Genomic DNA, 8138 nt, shown 5'->3' on the forward strand with positions numbered 1-8138 from the left:
TATAATAGGCTAAAAATCTGATTTTTATACATGTCATCCTATAGTGCAATTTTGAAATTATTTACCGCTTTTAATTAAATTTTTAAGAAATTGAACGTCGTTTAAAACATGTTTTCGGATCACGTCACATGAAATGCACCCGGACCCTTGACACATTTTATTCAACGTTTTGGGATTTGAATTTGGGTCGCATGAAATGCACACCCGTATTTAAGAAGGTAAAATTATTAAAAGCGCGCCTAAAGTGGCTAGCGTCTTATTAACTTTGCGGGAGGCCATGAAAATTCGCTAAATGGCACGTCCCGAATTTCTAAAATATTTTTAATAAAGCATTTAATGAGGGCCCCGCAATTTATGCATTTTTGTTTGGCGAGGCTCGTCTCATTTTTATTATTTAAAGGCCAACCTAAAGCAAACTAAAATTTTCTATTTTTTCTCTTGTCTCTAAAGAATCCTAATTAATTAATTTTATCAATTGCTATTATTTAAAGTGATCGCGGAATTAGAGCCTCAAGTTCGAGTCCACACTTGAGCAAAAGGAAACACCTCTCAACTCAAGTGTGCCACTCAACTCAAGGGCACCAAGGACCTATGATTAAAAGATGGAATTTTAACAAATCATGAAAAAACAGCCTAATAAGAGGCCCAGACTTTGATTGCAGAAGGTTAAGCGGCCTGGGCCTATGATGAGCCCACTATCAGACGCCAATTTCATTTTTTTGGGCTAATTAGCACTTAACGGGCAACCACATATATGGATTCAAATCAAAGACCAATTCACCCAAACGCTGGGTCTAATCTTAAGAAGCAGCTAACTTTGAAGTTGATTCTATTAATATTAACTCAGATTGACGTGACACAATCAGTTATGCTAGTGATCCAACATATCATTCTATATTATTCCCATTTAATCCTCATATTCATATGATATCAATTTGACCTTCTGTTGACATGCTCATAACAATCAAATATCTAATTATTGCTTACAAGTGGAAATATATGATCTCGAAGGCAATTCTAGGTTCAGAACACTTTCAAATCTAAACTAACACAAGGAATTGACTTATATTACATTAAGGCTCATGTTAGACTAGCGAGCACCAATCCAATAACCTCAAACATTCCAACCCCTGTTTATATTAATAAAAACCAAGGCTAAGCTATACTAGATAATTGCACATCAATTAAACATCTAACTATGATCGATGTGATAATCCAGCCCATAAGGGGACTTAAACATCCATGGGTCAACTAAATAGCTCTACTCAAACACACACTGAAGTTCAAAAAGTCCTGAATAATTCGAACTAACACAGAAAGTCCATTAACAGTCCTAATTGTTCAAATCTATTTACAATAAAGATATTAATGAATCCTGGAATACTATACGAAATATAAACTATCTAACAGCAAATTCATAACAAAATCATGCAACAGGTTTCATTTCATCTTTCAACTGGGTATGCACATGGCTTTAGAGTCAAAATATGTACCTTGGAAGTTGCAAATAAGAAGGAAAGGAAAGATCAGTAGCAATAGACGACAAGCAGCAGTTGTAGCAGCAAGAGAGCAGTTTAAAACCCAGACACAGCACCAAACAACCCAGAATGAACTCAGATATTAACACAACCCAGCAATAACCAACAACTAACTCGAATAATCAGATCCAATTCACAAGTGACTCCAGACGCTTTAAAATTCAAGATATCGAACAAAACAGGGAAATTCAAACTGTTTGGGATCCTAAATAAGCTAGGGATTTGAATTAAATGCTGAATTCAAAAATGATTAAAGGAAAATCAATGTAGCAGTATTTTTTTTTTTGGGTTTTTTTATTGTTTTCTTTTTGTTATTGGTTTTTGAAGAACTAGATCTAGGATTTTTTTGAAATTCAAATCTTCAGCTTTTTTTTTTTTTTTGAAGACTTGTGGAAACTTGGGGGAAATTTTTCAGAGCTGAAAAACTTGTTAATCAAGGCACTAGGGCTGCCTTTTATAGGCCAAGAAAGGGGACAGAAGGTTCTGGAAGCATTTTCCTATTTTCCCCCCTTTTTTATTTTTAGAAATTGGTTATTAGACCCTAATTTTATGACTTGTTACCCAAGTTACTGCATTAAAATGCAGAAAACCTACACTAAGGCCCCCTTCTAGAAGGCCCTAGGGTGTTCTTTTAGCTATGAAATTCCTATACTACCCTTGTTTGGGTCTTCAAACTACTATCCTTAACAAACTGGGTCATTTTCAACGCCCAAAATACCCTTGAATGCTCCCAAAATTGCTAACCTTAGTGTGAACTATAACCCAGCCCCCTTTTATCTTAGTTAAAAAATTAACTATAGCTAATCGTAGTGAGTCTAAATCAGCTATAACCAACCATCACTAATTATAATAAGAACATCTAACAATCGAACTAATTAACTAAATCGAAAATAATTCTAATTAACACTAAAACCCTAAGGCTAAATTGAAACTGAAGCAAGTAAAAATGCCATCAAAATCAAACATCAAAATTAAAGACAACATCATGTTTCAGCCATTGAATCAGTAGAAAGTTCAAACTCAAACCAAATGAGATCAACATGAACCAAAACACACTGAAGAACACACAAAAAAAATCAAACTAAAAGCCTAAGTCAATCCTAAAACAAAACGAAAGACGTACTGAATATGAACCGAAAGAAAATAAATCAGAAAACTACACATTAACGAAAAAATCTACAAATATCTAAGCAAAGTGGTTTAAGAACAACTCACTGATTAAACTAACTACAAATATCACCACAAAAATTAAACCAAGATGAACAATCGCAAACCAGAATAAAGAAACAATCAAATAAGGAGAAATTTTTGTCTTTGATTTGGGCGGACCTCGAATTTGATTTTCAGTTAATGTTATATGTTTATTTTGCCCAAAATAGACATATAACATTAACTCAACATCAATCGAGCACTTGGAATCCCCAAAACAGGTTGAACTTCTGAACCCTAGATTTGGAATTAACGGAGCTTTGCCTGGATTTGAAAGATTTTGGCTTGAAATTCAGGACGAGGGAGTCCGGGAGATTGTAGGGTGTAATTTTGACCGGATTTGGAAGAAATAGGGTTTTGGCCGGATTTTCAAATGAAGATTCGAGAAGATTGGTTATGATTTGAGAGAGATGGTTTTGGGGGTTGGAAAGGGGAGAGGGAGAGGATTCAGGGGTGTAATTTTGGGCGAATTTGGAGCATCGCCGGCGGGGATTTCCGGCCGGCGGCGGCCGGCGGAGCGGTGGTGGTGATATTAGGGATGGTCTGAGACGACGATGAGTGGGGGGGGGGGGGGTTGTAAGGGAATCCGACAATTATATATCACATTTACCCTAGTTCTAAGCCGTTAGATCATGTATCCTCGACGGCTCAGATCTTATGGCTCAAAACGACGTTGTTTTGGATTTTAAAATGCTGGACCGGATCGTGTGGGTCTTGGGCTAATTGGGGCTTGGGTTTAAGACGGGTTTATTTGGGGATTTGGCTTGGGCTGGGGGCTGGCACGAAAACTGGCCCAAATAACCTGGCCTGGTTCTTTTGTCAGTTCTCTTTTTTCATTTTTTTTCCTTTTTTATTTATTTGTTTTATGTATTTCTTTGAAAAAAATTAAAACTAACAAAACCTGCCTTAACTCCCAAATTTAGGCTAATTAATTTTCTAAAAATAAACTAAATCCTAATTTAAAAGAAAACTAAACAAAATGTAAAAATGTAAAATTAAAAATTGTAAAAGGACTATTTTTCATTATTTTTCTCTTATTTTAGTAATATTAATTAACTAGTAAAACTAAGAATATAAAATCAAATTCTAAATGCAAATGCACTATTTTTTGTTCTTTTTAATGAATTATGACACCTAAAATGCACACAAAAAATGCAAACAAGGCACACAATCATGCAATTAATTCAAATAATAAAGAAAAATCCTAATTCTAAGGAATTTATAGGGGTAATTTAAGCGTGGCAAAAATCACGTGCTCACAGCTGCCCCTCTTTGCTCGAAGACACGAAGGGTTTTCGGGCAAAGATAAATGAGCACCATGAAAGATTTTTGCCTGCTCAGCACTCCATGAGAAGCATTTTGAAAGCCGTCCGACCGAACCCTGCTTCAAAGGTTGCCTACATATCCTTGGCTGTAAAGGAATCAGGTCAGTGTAGTTTTGGAAAGTTTGGTAGCTGGGACTACCAGGAGCTGTGAATTTCACTGTTGTTGTTGCTGCTACTGCTTGCTGACCCCCTTATTACACCAAAAAGGAAAATCAAAGCTAAGCCAGCTATGCCTAACAACTATGAGTTACAAGATTCCTATCTATAAATCTCTTGAAGCTTGATCTTGAGTCTTAGCTGATTTTGCTGTGGACTCCGATCTGAATCTAGATGCTCGCAAGTTGTAGGTGTTGTTTCCTTCTGCAGCATTGGGTCAAAACGGGGTCGGCGGAGCTTGTGACTACAATCAGATTTTGAGCCATTCGCACCCTTGCTTGCTTCACTTTTGAGTTCATTTCTTTTTGTTCTCTTCTTGTTTTCTTGACTCTGGATTGAGATTCATTCCATTGGTCATCTCGCACCCTGTGTTTTGAGATCGACCTGCGTAAGATACCAAAACAAACGAACGAAATTTTTCTGCCCCAGTTTTCACTAGGAAAATTTCGTGAGTTAGTTGTGACACATATCTAAGCGATCAAATCAGGATTGTGTAGGGAGATCCTCGGTTTTTTGCCGGGATTTGGAAAGAAAAAGCTCCTCGATTTTTTGGCCGGGAGATCCTCGGTTTTTTGGCCAGGATTTGGAAAGAAAAGGTTCCTCGGTCTTTGGGCCAGGAGATCCTCGGTTTTTTGGCCGGGATTTGGAAAGAAAAAGCTCCTCGGGTTTTTGGCCGGGAGATCCTCGATTTTTTGGCCGGGATTTGAAAAGAAAAATCTCCTCGGTTTTTTGGCCGGGATTTGGAAAGGAAAAGCTCCTCGGTTTTTTGGTTGGGAGATCTTCGGTTTTTTGGCCGGGATTTGGAAAGAAAAATCTCCTCGGTTTTTTGGCCAGGAGACCTCGGTTTTTGGCCGGGATTTGGAAAGAAAAGGCTCCTCGGTTTTTTGGCCGGGAGATCCTCGGTTTTTTGGCCGGGATTTGGAAAGAAAAAGCTTCTCGATTTTTTGGCCGGGAGATCCTCGGTTTTTGGCCGGGATTTGGAAAGAAAAGGCTTCTCGATTTTTTGGCCGGGAGATCCTCGGTTTTTGGGCCGGGATTTGGAAAGAAAAAGCTCCTCGATTTTTTGGCCGGGAGATCCTCGATTTTTGGCCGGTGATTTGGAAAGAAAAGACTCCTCGGTTTTTTGGCCGGGAGATTTAAGGAATAGGGATCCTATGCTACCATGATTTGTTTTTCTTTTGGGATTTTCATTTTTATTTCTTTCCTTGTTTCTCTTTTTTCCTTTTATTTAGCAAAACGCATGAAAGAATTTGGGGGAAAACTTCCTTTTTGGTCATTTTCCTGCTGCAAAACTCTTTCAGCGCTTGCGCATTTTATTTCCTCTTGGATTGCACCTGCTTTTTGCATGGTTGTTTTGAATTAGACCTGTTTTCAACAGAGAACAATTTGTTAGTTTGAAACGGTGGTTGGATTTGTGGCCTTGATCATCTCAATTGCTTGATCCCGGCCCTTTTTCCGTTGAGAAGTTTGCTGCTTGTTGGCCTTGAGGGTGAATCTCTTTTCGAACCGACCGGGTTCAACTCTTAGGGTTTCATTATGACTCGCCCGTGTGGGCACTCGCTAAGGCTGGGCATTTTCTCCGGCTTTTTCCAGGCGGAGCCCGATGGAACCAATCCTGCCACCTTTCTTTATAGTAATTCGGAATCATTGTTAGACCGAAAGGGATTCAAAGAGAAGTATGCAAAAAGGCAAGCATATGAGTTTGAAGAGAAGCGTCCCTTTCGGGGGAAAAGAAGGACTTATCTGGGGTGCATGCTGGCTTCGAATGAACATGACATGCTTCTTGGACTGGACGCCCGACCCACACAAACTTTCCAGCTTCTCGTGAACCCATTGATCCGCATTTCAAAGCCAGGGAACCTTGCTAGGACTCTTTTAGTGATGAGATATCTTCTTTTCGGCCGACAGCGCCCTTTGCGGGTTTTCGCCAATCGACCTCTCTCATTTCTCTTTTCACCGTCGCCCGATAGTGCTCTTTGCGAGTTTTCACTAAGCGGACTCACTCATTTTCAGTTTCTCTACTCACCATCGCCTTATGGTGCCCGAAGGTTTTCACCGATAAGACTCTCTCATTTTATTTCTCTCGATTTGAATTGTATCAGATCCAACAATGACGTTTGCCACTTCCATGCCTCTGTCAATTGATCGGAAGGACTTGGACAGGGTTTTGGGGTAAAAAGAATTTTGGGCGGAACTACAACTTTGGAACCATTTCGACGGATTCATGGCCGAACCATTATATCATCTGCCCCAGTTTCAACTCTTGGGGGGAATTGGGATTTTTGTTTTGGTGTGACTGAACCTCAGGGAGAGGCTGCCTACGTATCCTTTCGGAATCAAGTCAGACGTAGTTCAGAGAAACATTTGTTTTTGGTTGTTTTTGTTTTTGTTTTTGTTTTTGTTTGTTTTTATTTTTTCTTTTCTTTTCCTTTTCCTTTTCATCATATTTTCTTTTCTTTTTTTTTTGTTTTTTTTCTATAATACTTTCGGGTTCCAAACAGGGTAGCCAAAGAAGGGTAACCGGCTCAAATGGGTTTACGAAGGGTTGATAGTGTTTGGATAGCGAGAAGGAAAGCCTTCGTCATCTCAATTGCACAAAAGCCATCACCAAGAGACCTAAACATAGTACCTTTTCACTGCATCTGCATTGGCTGTTGTTTCAGGGTCATTTCCTTCGAGGTTTCCCAGATACAGTGCTCCTCTTGGCAACATCTTTCGAATTATGTATGGACCTTTCCAATTAGGGGCAAACTTCCCTTTTGCTTCTTGGTGATGAGGGAGAATGCGTCTGAGTACCAGCTGTCCCACTTCAAAATTCCTGGGACGCACTTTCTTGTTATAGGCGCGGGCCATTCTTTGTTGGTATAACTGCCCGTGACAAACTGCGGCCATCCATTTTTCATCGATTAATGACAATTGCTCTAGCCGGGTCTTAACCCACTCACAGTCCTCAATCTCCGCTTCAACAATTATCCGGAGTGAAGGAATTTCTACTTCTGCAGGTATGACAGCTTCAGTACCGTAAACCAACAAGTACGGTGTTGCTCCAATTGATGTACGCACTGTAGTACGATACCCGAGTAATGCGAAAGGTAGCTTTTCATTCCATTACCTGGAGCTTTGAATCGTCTTTCTCAAAATCTTCTTGATGTTCTTATTTGCTGCTTCAACGACACCGTTGGCTTTTGGCCGATAAGGAGTAGAGTTTCTATGCGTTATCTTGAATTGTTCACATACCTCTCCCATCAGACGACTGTTCAAGTTTGCAGCATTGTCGGTAATGATAGTTGCAGGAATGCCAAAGCGGCAAATGAGATTGGAGTGCACAAAGTCTACCACAGCTTTCTTGGTGACCGACTTGAGAGTGATGGCCTCAACCCATTTTGTGAAATAGTAATTGCCACCAATATGAATCTATGCCCATTCGAAGCTTTTGGCTCAATCGGCCCAAGACATCCATACCCCAAGCAACAAATGGCCAAGGTGCTGACATTAGATGAAGCTGCGTTGGAGGTGCATGAATTAAATCACCGTGCACCTGACATTGATGGCATTTTCGAACAAAGCTGAAACAGTCCTTTTCCATAGTTATCCAGTAGTACCCCGCTCGTAGAATTTTCTTTGTCAACACATAGCCATTCATATGAGGTCCGCATACTCCCGCGTGTACTTCATGCATAATTCTTCCGCCTTCCTCGGCATCAACACAACTTAGCAAGTTGAGGTCCGGGGTCCTTTTATACAAAACACACCACTTAAGAAGAAACCACTCGCATGCCATCTAATGGTTCTCTTCTGATCTCCAGTGGCTTGCTCGGGGTATTCTTGTGTTTTCAGAAATCTCTTGATATCATGATACCAGGGCTGAATGCTGGGTTACGCCTCGCCGCATTACAATACCCGTGTCTTT

Source organism: Nicotiana attenuata, chromosome 1, assembly GCF_001879085.1.
Source record: "Nicotiana attenuata strain UT chromosome 1, NIATTr2, whole genome shotgun sequence".
Lineage (NCBI taxonomy): Eukaryota > Viridiplantae > Streptophyta > Magnoliopsida > Solanales > Solanaceae > Nicotiana > Nicotiana attenuata.